This window comes from Triticum aestivum, chromosome 6A, assembly GCF_018294505.1.
Source record: "Triticum aestivum cultivar Chinese Spring chromosome 6A, IWGSC CS RefSeq v2.1, whole genome shotgun sequence".
In the NCBI taxonomy this organism is placed as follows: Eukaryota; Viridiplantae; Streptophyta; class Magnoliopsida; order Poales; family Poaceae; genus Triticum; species Triticum aestivum.
Genome location: NC_057809.1, coordinates 569,654,424 through 569,667,535, shown reverse-complemented (window position 1 = coordinate 569,667,535; position 13,112 = coordinate 569,654,424).

Here is a 13,112-nt window from a genome sequence, read left to right as displayed (position 1 = left end):
TCCCAACTAAACTGAATTGATGATGAGCAATGATCTGATGATATCTACATGATAATTGTATAAGAGATTTGGATGTGGGTGTAGTAATCTTGTTACACGTGTAGAAAGATTGATCGTTGTAATAGAAAATAATAAATGGTGATTTCCTACCTGTCATTCTTCAGTTGGTTTCTTGTTCAAAAATACATTCAAATGTGGGGTTATCTAAAATTCAATACAATCTACATCTGCAGCTTCGGGGTGAAAGCCATATGTTTAACCTTCGATGGTTGCTCTTAGGAATGGCAATTCTTACATGGCGTGTGCTTGTTGAGGTATTTGTTGTGGATTGCTCAGACATGATCTCGGGTAAAAACCCAAGATCTTACCTTCGGCAATTGGATCCGGTAATGTTGGTGTTAACGCGTCATTTCCTTCCTGGAGGCATTACTACTGGAATTTAGTCTATTTTGGGCCAGCCCAATTGCATTTTTAGAATTCCTAATAAATTCTATATGCTCACTTGGCCCATTAATGCAAGGCAAGAGGTGGGACTAAAGTTTAGTCCCATACCGCTCATCTAGTAGGAGATAGACCTCCTTATAAGGGAAGTTGTTTCTCCACATGTATGCGGATGCGAACAAGAGAGACATTCACGCGCGCTCCTCCTCCGCCCCCCGCCTCGCCACGCCTCATCATGACGCGACACGGGTTGCGGGAATGCTGCCTGGTTGTTTCGTCTCCCTCTTTTGATTCGCCTCCCATCACTGCATGTTCACCTACTTCTCATGTGCCTATAAACGAGAGGTCGCTTCTCTCCAGAGAGACACATCCCAACATCATCTTCCTCTCGTCACCGAGTTCCAAACTCTAAGCTGCTGCTAGGTTCTTCCCCATCCTGGCTTGTGGCGTGCACCGCAGGTTGGGACAGTAGGCCTCCGAAACCATGCTCCTTCGAGTCATGTACGAGAGAAGGGTGATAAGCTTTTTAGGGAGCGCTCATCGTAACTACTGACTTCTTCATCACGGATTCCGCGAACGCCAACGACCACTTCCAAAATGACGACTTCTTCCCCAGCATCGACAACCTCTTTGACGACATGGCCGACAATGACGTCAACACCAACGGAAATGCTACTGCCACAACTCAGTACATGTTCGTGTTCTTTTTGTTTGAGTTCCTGGCATAGCTTCTTGTTCTAGCTCCTGTTCTAGAATGTCCCATTCATATTCACTACTTTAGATGCTATTTGCATACTCTCTGTCGGAGTGCATGACTTATCTTATCTCTCCTATGATAGTCATGTTTTATCTACTATTTCTGTTAAAAATCATATGGTAAATTGCTCATATTTCCAACAATTCGAAAACCCTATTATAGGCAATTTACCCCTAGTGGTTTTGCTGCTTCCATCGGGCCTCCAATGTTTGAGGGTATACACTATAAGAGGTGGTGTGTGAGAGCCGTTCTATGGTTTCAAACCATGAGTTGCCATGACACCACTCTTGGCAAACCTGAAGGAGTTCTTGATCCTCAATAGGAACAAGCTTTTTATAAAACTGATACTTTGTTTAAGTCTGCTCTCTTGAATGTTCTTGGTGAGAACATAGTTGATGCTTATGCATCAATTGATAATGGAAAAGATATGTGGGACGCACTTGAGGCTAATTTTGGGGTCTCGAATGCTGGCACTGAGTTGTATATCATGGAACAATTCTATGACTACAGGATAACTTATCACTAGTAGAAAAATGACTTTATGTGAGCCACATTAGTCCCGGTTTGTAAATGGACCGGTACTAATGTGACCATTAGTGCCGGTTCCAACGGCTAGGGGGGCAGGAATCATTTGTCCCGGTTCGTGTTGAACCTTTTGTCAGTGTCAAAACCGGCAGATCTCGGGTAGGGGGTCCCGAACTGTGCGTCTAAGGATCGAAGGTAAGAGGAGGTGCAGACGCAATGTTTACCCAGGTTCGGGCCCTCTCGATGGAGGTAATACCCTACTTGTTGCTCGATTGACTTTGAAGAGTATAGGGGTTACAAGAGTTGATCTGTTGGAAATATGCCCTAGAGGCAATAATAAATTGATTATTATTCCTTGTTCATGATAATCGTTTATTATCCATGCTAGAATTGTATTGATAGGAAACTCAGATACATGTGTGGATACATAGACAACACCATGTCCCTAGTAAGCCTCTAGTTGACTAGCTCGTTAATCAATAGATGGTTACGGTTTCCTGACCATGGACATTGGATGTCGTTGATAACGGGATCACATCATTAGGAGAATGATGTGATGGACAAGACCCAATCCTAAGCCTAGCACAAGATCATGTAGTTCGTATGCTAAAGCTTTTCTAATGTCAAGTATCATTTCCTTAGACCATGAGATTGTGCAACTCCCGGATACCGTATGAGTGCTTTGGGTGTGCCAAACGTTACAATGTAACTGGGTGGCTATAAAGGTACACTACGGGTATCTCTGAAAGTGTCTGTTGGGTTGGCACGAATCGAGATTGGGATTTGTCACTCCGTGTAAACGGAGAGGTATCTCTGGGCCCACTCGGTAGGACATCATCATAATGTGCACAATGTGACCAAGGGGTTGATCACGGGATGATGTGTTACGGAACGAGTAAAGACACTTGCCGGTAACGAGATTGAACAAGGTATCGGTATACCGACGATCGAATCTCGGGCAAGTACCATACCGCTAGACAAAGGGAATTGTATACGGGATCGATTGAGTCCTTGACATCGTGGTTCATCCGATGAGATCATCGTGGAACATGTGGGAGCCAACATGGGTATCCAGATCCCGCTGTTGGTTATTGACCGGAGAACATCTCGGTCATGTCTGCATGTCTCCCGAACCCGTAGGGTCTACACACTTAAGGTTCGATGACGCTAGGGTTATAAAGGAAGTTTGTATGTGGTTACCGAATGTTGTTCGGAGTCCCGGATGAGATCCTGGACGTCACGAGGAGTTCCGGAATGGTCCGGAGGTAAAGATTTATATATAGGAAGTCCTGTTTCGGCCATCGGGACAAGTTTCGGGGTCATCGGTATTGTACCGGGACCACCGGAAGGGTCCCGGGGGCCCACCGGGTGGGGCCACCTGCCCCGGGGGCCACATGGGCTGTAGGGGGTGCGCCTTGGCCTACATGGGCCAAGGGCACCAGCCCCTAGAGGCCCATGCGCCAAGATATAGGAAAAAGGGGAGAGTCCTAAAGGGGGAAGGCACCTCCGAGGTGCCTTGGGGAGGATGGACTCCTCCCCCCTCCTTAGCCGCACCCCTTCCTTGGAGGAGGGGGCAAGGCTGCGCCTTCCCCCTCTCCCCTGCCCCTATATATAGTGGAGGGGAGGGAGGGCATCCATACCTGAGCCCTTGGCGCCTCCCTCCCTCCCGTGTCACCTCCTCCTTTCCCGTAGGTGCTTGGCGAAGCCCTGCAGGATTGCCACGCTCCTCCATCACCACCACGCCGTTGTGCTGCTGCTGGATGGAGTCTTCCTCAACCTCTCCCTCTCTCCTTGCTGGATCAAGGCGTGGGAGACATCGTCGAGCTGTACGTGTGTTGAACGCGGAGGTGCCGTCCTTCGGCGCTAGGATCATCGGTGATCTGAATCACGATGAGTACGACTCCATCAACCCCGTTCACTTGAACGCTTCCGCTTAGCGATCTACAAGGGTATGTAGATGCACTCTCCTTCCCCTCGTTGCTAGTCTCTCCATAGATAGATCTTGGTGACACGTAGGAAAATTTTGAATTTCTGCTACGTTCCCCAACAGTGGTATCAGAGCTAGGTCTATTGCGTAGATTCTTTGCACGAGTAGAACACAAAGTAGTTGTGGGCGTCGATATTGTTCAATATGCTTGCCGTTACTAGTCTTATCTTGATTCGGCGGCATCGTGGGATGAAGCGGCCCGGACCAACCTTACACGTACGCTTACGTGAGACCGGTTCCACCGACAAACATGCACTAGTTGCATAAGGTGGCTGGCGGGTGTCTGTCTCTCCCAATTTAGTCGGATTGGATTCGATGAAAAGGGTCCTTATGAAGGGTAAATAGCAATTGGCATATCACGTTGTGGTTCATGCGTAGGTAAGAAACGTTCTTGCTAGAAACCCATAGCAGCCACGTAAAAGATGCAAACAACAATTAGAGGACGTCTAACTTGTTTTTGCAGGGTATGCTATGTGATGTGATATGGCCAAAAAGGATGTGATGAATGATATATGTGATGTATGAGATTGATCATGTTCTTGTAATAGGAATCACGACTTGCATGTCGATGAGTATGACAACCGGCAGGAGCCATAGGAGTTGTCTTTATTTATTTGTGACCTGCGTGTCAACTTAAACGTCATGTAATTACTTTACTTTATTGCTAACCGTTAGCCATAGTAGTAGAAGTAATAGTTGGCGAGGCAACTTCATGAAGACACGATGATGGAGATCATGATGATGGAGATCATGGTGTCATGCCGGTGACGATGATGATCATGGAGCCCCGAAGATGGAGATCAAAAGGAGCAAAGTGATGATGGCCATATCATGTCACTATTTGATTGAATGTGATGTTTATCATGTTTATACATCTTATTTGCTTAGAACGACGGTAGTAAATAAGATGATCCCTTACAACAATTTCAAGAAGTGTTCTCCCCTAACTGTGCACCGTTGCGACAGTTCGTGTTTCGAAGCACCACGTGATGATCGGGTGTTAGATTCTAACGTTCACATACAACGGGTGTAAGACAGATTTACACACGCGAAACACTTAGGGTTAACTTGACGAGCCTAGCATGTACAGACATGGCCTCGGAACACGGAGACCGAAAGGTCGAACATGAGTCGTATAGAAGATACGATCAACATGAAGATGTTCACCGATGATGACTAGTCCGTCTCACGTGATGATCGGACACGGCCTAGTTTGACTCGGATCATGTAATCACTTAGATGACTAGAGGGATGTCTATCTGAGTGGGAGTTCATAAGATGAACTTAATTATCCTGAACATAGTCAAAAGGTTTTTGCAAATTATGTCGTAGCTCACGCTATAGTTCTACTGTTTAGATATGTTCCTAGAGAAAAATTAGTTGAAAGTTGATAGTAGCAATTATGCGGACTAGGTCCGTAAACTGAGGATTGTCCTCATTGCTTCATAGAAGGCTTATGTCCTTAATGCACCGCTCAGTGTGCTGAACCTCGAACGTTGTCTGTGGTTGTTGCGAACATCTGACATACACGTTTTGATAACTACGTGATAGTTCAGTTAAACGGTTTAGAGTTGAGGCACCAAAGACGTTTTTGAAACATCGCGAAACATATGAGATGTTTTGAGGGCTGAAATTGGGATTTCAGGCTCGTGCCCATGTCAAGAGGTATAAGACCTCCGATGACTTTCTTAACCTGCAAACTAAGGAGAAAAGCTCAATTGTTGAGCTTGTGCTCAGATTGTCTGAGTACAACAATCATTTGAATCGAGTGGGAGTTGATCTTCCAGATAAGACAGTGATGGTTCTCCAAAGTCATTGCCACCAAGCTGTTAGAGCTTCGTGATGAACTATAACATATCAGGGATAGATATGATGATCCTTGAGGTATTCGCGATGTTTGACACCGCGAAAGTAGAAATCAAGAAGGAGCATCAATTGTTGATGGTTGGTGAAACCACTAGTTTCAAGAAGGGCAAGGGCAAGAAGGGATACTTCATGAAACGGCAAATCAGCTGCTGCTCTAGTGAAGAAACCCAAGGTAAAACCCAAACCCGAGACTAAGTGCTTCTGTAATAAGGGGAACAACCACTAGAGCAGAATTACCCTAGATACTTGGTAGATAAGAAGGCTGGCAAGGTCGATAGAAGTATATTGGATATACATTGTGTTAATGTGTACTTTGCTAGTACTCCTAGTAGCACCAGGGTATTAGATACCGGTTCGGTTGCTAAGTGTTAGTAACTCGAAACAAAAGGCTACGGAATAAACGGAGACTAGCTAAAGGTGAGCTGACGATATGTGTTGGAAGTTTTTCCAAGCTTGATATGATCAAGCATCGCACGCTCCCTCTACCAAAGAGATTGGTGTTAAACCTAAATAATTGTTATTTGGTGTTTGCGTTGAGCATAGACATGATTGGATTACGTCTATCGCAATACGGTTATTCATTTAAGGAGAATAATGGTTACTCTGTTTATTTGAATAATACCTTCAATGGTCTTACACCTAAAATGAATGGTTTATTAAATCTCGATCGTAGTGATACACATGTTCATGCCAAAAGATAGTAATGATAGTACCACCTACTTGTGGCACTGCCACGTAAGTCATATCGGTATAAAACGCATGAAGAAGCTCCATATTGATGGATCTTTGGGCTCACTCGTTTTTGAAAAGTTTGAGACATGCGAACCATGTCTATTGGTGTATATGCATGAAGAAACTCCATGCAAATGGACCGTTTTGACTCACTTGATTTTGAATCACTTGGGACATGCAAATCATACCACATGGGCAAGATGACTGAAAAGCCTCGTTTTCAGTAAGATGGAACAAGATAGCAACTTGTTGGAAGTAACACATTTTGATGTGTGCAGTCCAATGAGTGCTGAGGCATGTAGTGGATATCGTTATGTTCTTACTTCACAGATGATTTGAGTAGATGTTGAGTATATTTACTTGATGAATCACGAGTCTGAATTATTGAAAGGTTCAAGTAATTTCAGGGTGAAGTTGAAAGATCGTCGTGACAAGAGGATAAAATATCTATGATATGATCATAGAGATGAATGTCTGAATTACGAGTTTGGCACAGAATTAAGACATTGTGGAAATTTTTTCACAACTAATACAGCCTGGAACACCATAGTGTGATGGTGTGTCCGAACATCATAACTGCACCCTATTGGATATGATGCATACCATGATGTCTCTTATCGAATTACCACGATAGTTTATGGGTTAGGCATTAGAGACAACCACATTCACTTTAAATAGGGCACCACGTAATTCCGTTGAGATGACACCGTATGAATTATGGTTTAGAGAAACCTAAGCTGTCATTTCTTAGAAGTTTGGGGCTGTGATGCTTATGTGGAAAGGTTTCAGGCTGATAAGCTCGAACCCAAAGCGGATAAATGCATCTTCATAGGACACCCAAAACAGTTGGGTATACCTCCTGTCTCAGATTCGAAAGCAATAAGGGATTGTTTCTAGAATCGGGTCCTTTCTCGAGGAAAAGTTTCTCTCAAAAAGTTGAGTGGGAGGATGGTGGAGACTTGATGAGGTTATTGAACCGTCTCTTCAACTAGTGTGTGGCAGGGCACAGGAAGTTGTTCCTATGGCACCTACACCAATTGAAGTGGAAGCTTATGATAGTGATCATGAAACTTCAGATCAAGTCACTACCAAACCTCGTGGGATGACAAGGATGCATACTACTTCAGAGTGGTACGTGATCCTGTCTTGAAGGTCATGTTGCTAGACAACAATGAACCTACGAGCTATGGAGAAGCGATGGTGGGCCCAAATTCCGACAAATGGTTAGAAGCCATAAAATCCGAGATAGGATCCATGTATGAAAACAAAGTGTAGACTTTGGCAGAACAACTCGATGGTCGTAAGGCTGTTGAGTGCAGATGGATTTTGAAAGGAAGACAGACAATGATGGTAAGTGTCACCATTGAGAAAGCTCGACTTGTCGTTAAGATGTTTTTCGACAAGTTCAAGGAGTTGACTACGATGAGACTTTCTCACTCGTAGCGATGCTAAGAGTCTGTTGGAATTATATTAGCAATTACTGCATTATTTATGAAATCTTGCAGATAGGATGTCAAAACATTGTTTCCTCGGTGATTTTTGAGGAAAGGTTGTATGTGATACAATCGGAAGGTTTTGTCTATCCTGAAATATGCTAATAAGTATGCAAAGCTCCAGCTATCCTTCTGAGGACTGGAGTGAGCATCTCGGAGTTGGAATGTATGCTTTGAAGATGATCAAAGATTTTGGGTGTATACAAAGTTTATGAGAAACTTGTATTTCCAAAGAAGTGAGTGGGAGCACTATAGAATTTCTGATGAGTATATGTTGTTAACATATTAATGATCAGAAATGACGTAGAATTTCTGGAAAGCATATAGGGTTATTTGGAAAGTGTTTTCAATGGAAAACCTCGATTAAGCTACTTGAACATTGAGCATCAAGATCTATAAGGATAGATCAAAACACTTAATAGTACTTTCAAATGAGCACATGCCTTGACGTAATCTTGAAGGTGTTCAAGATGGATCATTCAAAGAAGGAGTTCTTGCCTGAGTTGTAAGGTATGAAGTTAAGACTTAAAGCTCGACCATGGCAGAATAGAGAGAAAGGAGCGAAGGTCGTCCCCTATGCTTAAGACATAGGCTCTACAGTATGCTATGCTGTGTACCGCACCTGAAGTGTGCTTTACCATGAGTCAGTCAAGGGGTACAAGAGTGATCCAAGAATGGATCACAGGACAGCGGTCAAAGTTATCCTTAGTAACTAGTGGACTAAGGAATTTTCTCAATTATGGAGGTGGTAAAAGAGTTCGTCGTAAAGGGTTACGTCGATGCAAGCTTAACACCTGTCCGGATAGCTCTGAGTAGAGATACCGGATATGTATAATGGAGCAACAATTTAGAATAGCTCCAAGTAGAACAGTTATTTGGAATAGCTCCAAATAGAACGTGGTAGCTGCATCTAGGAGATGACATAGAGATTTGTAAAGCACACACGGATCTGAAAGGTTCAGACCCGTTGACTATAACCTCTCTCACAAGCATAACATGATCAAACCCAGAACTCATCGAGTGTTAATCACATGGTAAATGTGAACTAGATTATTGACTCTAGTAAACTCTTTGGGTGCTAGTCACATGGGGATGTGACCTTGAGTGTTAATCACATATCGATGTGAACTAGATTATTGACTCTAGTGCAAGTGGGAGACTGTTGGAAATATGCCCTAGAGGCAATAATAAATTGATTATTATTCCTTGTTCATGATAATCGTTTATTATCCATGCTAGAATTGTATTGATAGGAAACTCAGATACATGTGTGGATACATAGACAACACCATGTCCCTAGTAAGCCTCTAGTTGACTAGCTCGTTAATCAATAGATGGTTACGGTTTCCTGACCATGGACATTGGATGTCATTAATAACGGGATCACATCATTAGGAGAATGATGTGATGGACAAGACCCAATCCTAAGCCTAGCACAAGATCATGTAGTTCGTATGCTAAAGCTTTTCTAATGTCAAGTATCATTTCCTTAGACCATGAGATTGTGCAACTCCCGGATACCGTAGGAGTGCTTTGGGTGTGCCAAACGTCACAACGTAACTGGGTGGCTATAAAGGTACACTACGGGTATCTCTGAAAGTGTCTGTTGGGTTGGCACGAATCGAGATTGGGATTTGTCACTCCGTGTAAACGGAGAGGTATCTCTGGGCCCACTCGGTAGGACATCATCATAATGTGCACAATGTGACCAAGGGGTTGATCACGGGATGATGTGTTACGGAACGAGTAAAGAGACTTGCTGGTAACGAGATTGAACAAGGTATCGGTATACCGACGATCGAATCTCGGGCAAGTACCATACTGCTAGACAAAGGGAATTGTATACGGGATCGATTGAGTCCTTGACATCGTGGTTCATCCGATGAGATCATCGTGGAACATGTGGGAGCCAACATGGGTATCCAGATCCCGCTGTTGGTTATTGACCGGAGAACATCTCGGTCATGTCTGCATGTCTCCCGAACCCGTAGGTTCTACACACTTAAGGTTCGATGACGCTAGGGTTATAAAGGAAGTTTGTATGTGGTTACCGAATGTTGTTCGGAGTCCCGGATGAGATCCCGGACGTCACGAGGAGTTCCGGAATGGTCCGGAGGTAAAGATTTATATATAGGAAGTCCTGTTTCGGCCATCGGGACAAGTTTCGGGGTCATCGGTATTGTACCGGGACCACCGGAAGGGTCCCGGGGGCCCACCGGGTGGGGCCACCTGCCCCGGGGGCCACATGGGCTGTAGGTGGTGCGCCTTGGCCTACATGGGCCAAGGGCACCAGCCCCTAGAGGCCCATGCACCAAGATATAGGAAAAAGGGGAGAGTCCTAAAGGGGGAAGGCACCTCCGAGGTGCCTTGGGGAGGATGGACTCCTCCCCCCTCCTTAGCCGCACCCCTTCCTTGGAGGAGGGGGCAAGGCTGCGCCTTCCCCCTCTCCCCTGCCCCTATATATAGTGGAGGGGACGGAGGGCATCCATACCTGAGCCCTTGGCGCCTCCCTCCCTCCCATGACACCTCCTCCTCTCCCGTAGGTGCTTGGCGAAGCCCTGCAGGATTGCCACGCTCCTCCATCACCACCACGCCGTTGTGCTGCTGCTGGATGGAGTCTTCCTCAACCTCTCCCTCTCTCCTTGCTGGATCAAGGCATGGGAGACATCGTCGAGCTGTACGTGTGTTGAACGCGGAGGTGCCGTCCGTTCGGCGCTAGGATCATCGGTGATCTGAATCACGACGAGTACGACTCCATCAACCCCGTTCACTTGAACGCTTCCGCTTAGCGATCTACAAGGGTATGTAGATGCACTCTCCTTCCCCTCGTTGCTAGTCTCTCCATAGATAGATCTTGGTGACACGTAGGAAAATTTTGAATTTCTGCTACGTTCCCCAACATGATCTACCTCGGGATCGTAATTGCTAAACCCTAGATGTCTAGCCTGTGTGATTATGATTGCCTCTACGGACTAGATGCTCCGGTTTATATAGACACCGGAGGGGGCTAGGGTTACCCAGAGTCAGTTTACAGAGAAAGGAATCTTCATATCCGAATGCCAAGCTTGCCTTCCACGCCAAGGGGAGTCCCATCCAGACACAGGGGAAAGCCTTCCATCTTGTATCTTAACGGCCCACGAGGCCGGCCCATGTCACATAGCCCGAATTCCCGGGGACCCCCTAATCCAGGACTCCCTCAGTAGCCCCTGAATCAGGCTTGGATGACGATATGTCCGGCGCGCAGATTGTCTTAGGCATTGAAAGGAGGGTTCCTCTTCCGAATACTCCAGAGAAATTTGAAAAAAAAGAACCGCATATGACCCTTCGACGATGACGCAGTATCCGGCTTTTACATCCTCGGTCCTGCCGGGTAGGCCATCCATGATATTCCGGAACGCTTTGACTCTGCATTAAACATCATATCCTTCGTCTTCCGCGCCTCCATCGCCTCGGCTTCCACGTGTAAATGAAAATGAAAGGTCCCAGCTTTTTTACAAATAACACACTGGCGACGTACAAAGGGCATCTATTTAAGGAGATTAGATCTGAGATGCCAGTCCGCACCAGGCGAAAATCTTAGAACTTGCCACAAGAAACCACGCAAACATGGCCAGCGCTCCCGGTTCTTCCTCCCATCCCCATGATACTTAAAAGGGCGATTGTGATAGCTGTTCGGTATCCCATGCCCAACTGACCAAGCCTCAGGTGCAGGGATACCTCCCTCCCATGGATCTAGTCCCCGTTCGGGCGGGTTTAACATCTTTCAACGGAGAAGCCCTGGCGGAAAATTTCCCCAACCCTTCATAAGGGGAGCGAGTGTGCTTCGTCTCCTTTCTCTCAAGAGGCGTTGGATTTCCAATCCACCCTTTCCTTCCAGGTCTTCTGGGGTACTAGTACTCAAGATGGGAATGGGCCGACCCGGCCCTGGCCTTGGACCCGGTCCTAGTGGCCTCAGGGCCAATATAAGAGGCCACAGGCTGACCCATATCATGAATAGTAGTGGCCTCGTTGGCCCGATGGGTATATCAGGTCGACCCAATTATTAGTGATGTATGTTGCTTTTTCTTGTGATGTGCTGATAGCTAAAATCCTAATAGAGTAGTACGTAATCTAGGAATGAAAGAAAAAAATACGGAGATCCAAGTGGTCTAGGTGCTGCATCCATGCATTATACATTCATACATTCGTAGACCATAGTAAGCTCGTGTGTTTCTTTCTGGACATTGTACAGACATGCAACATCCGTGTGGCCATGTGGGTGTGTCTAGCCATCGGATGCCGCTAGTACTACTAGTTGACATCAGACCCGACGCTCTACCGACAAGTCTCAAATGTGCACTAGGAGCTGGACGGTGCATGGGAGACGAGCGGACGGTGAGCCGGATGACGAGCTAGGCGTGACTGGAACGACGAGCCGGATGACGAGCTAGGCATGACTGGGACGGTGAGCGTGAGGCAGCACCACCAACACGGCAGAGATCGGCGAGGGCGACGATTAGAACATAGCTGTCGTGAGATACGAGACCACGAGGTGGGCCGATCCCGCTGACCCAGCGGGTCACTTGGTGCCGGCTCTACTGACCCAATTTTTTTTGAGGCCAACCCATGTGACCCATCGGCCCCGAATTTTTGGGTCGGGTCGACCCAGCCCATTCCCATCTTGAGGTACTACGGACTCCAGCTGCACAATCTCACGCCGGGCTCCATACTGCACATCTCGGGCTTCGTGGCTCTTTGTGAGTTGTTCCTAGGCTGCGAGGCACACTTTGAACTATGGAGGAGCTTTTCTGCCTCGTCCCTTGCTCCCAAAAGGGATCCATATTCGAGGTGGGCGGCGTCGAAGTATGGCGCATAGCTGGGACAGGATACCTATCCGGCACTCTAAAGAAGGCATCCGAAGAGTGGCCCTCGGAGTGGTTTTATATGGAAGATGTCGTTCTCCCAGACACCATCCAACGAGGCCTACCCGCGTTTTCCAATGCTCCGTTAAAGAAGCGCCACAGCTGGCGCCCCTGAAGTCTCGAGGAGGAAGATAGTGCAGAGGTTAAGAAGCTAATGGACAAGATAAAGACGCTCACCCGATCCGGACTGTCCATTATTGAGGTGATCGCGATTTCGATAACGTGGAACGTTCAACCACTCCAATCCAGAGGACTCCCCGTGTGGCATTACAACGGGGAAGATGATGCATCACGATGCGGGCGTAAAGGTCCGGACAACTTCACCGCCTTGGCTGCCATGCTGGCTGATCTTTTTAAGGGGGAGAAGGAAGAGTTCACTCGCCTTAAGTGCCGAGAGGGCTTTTCCATGT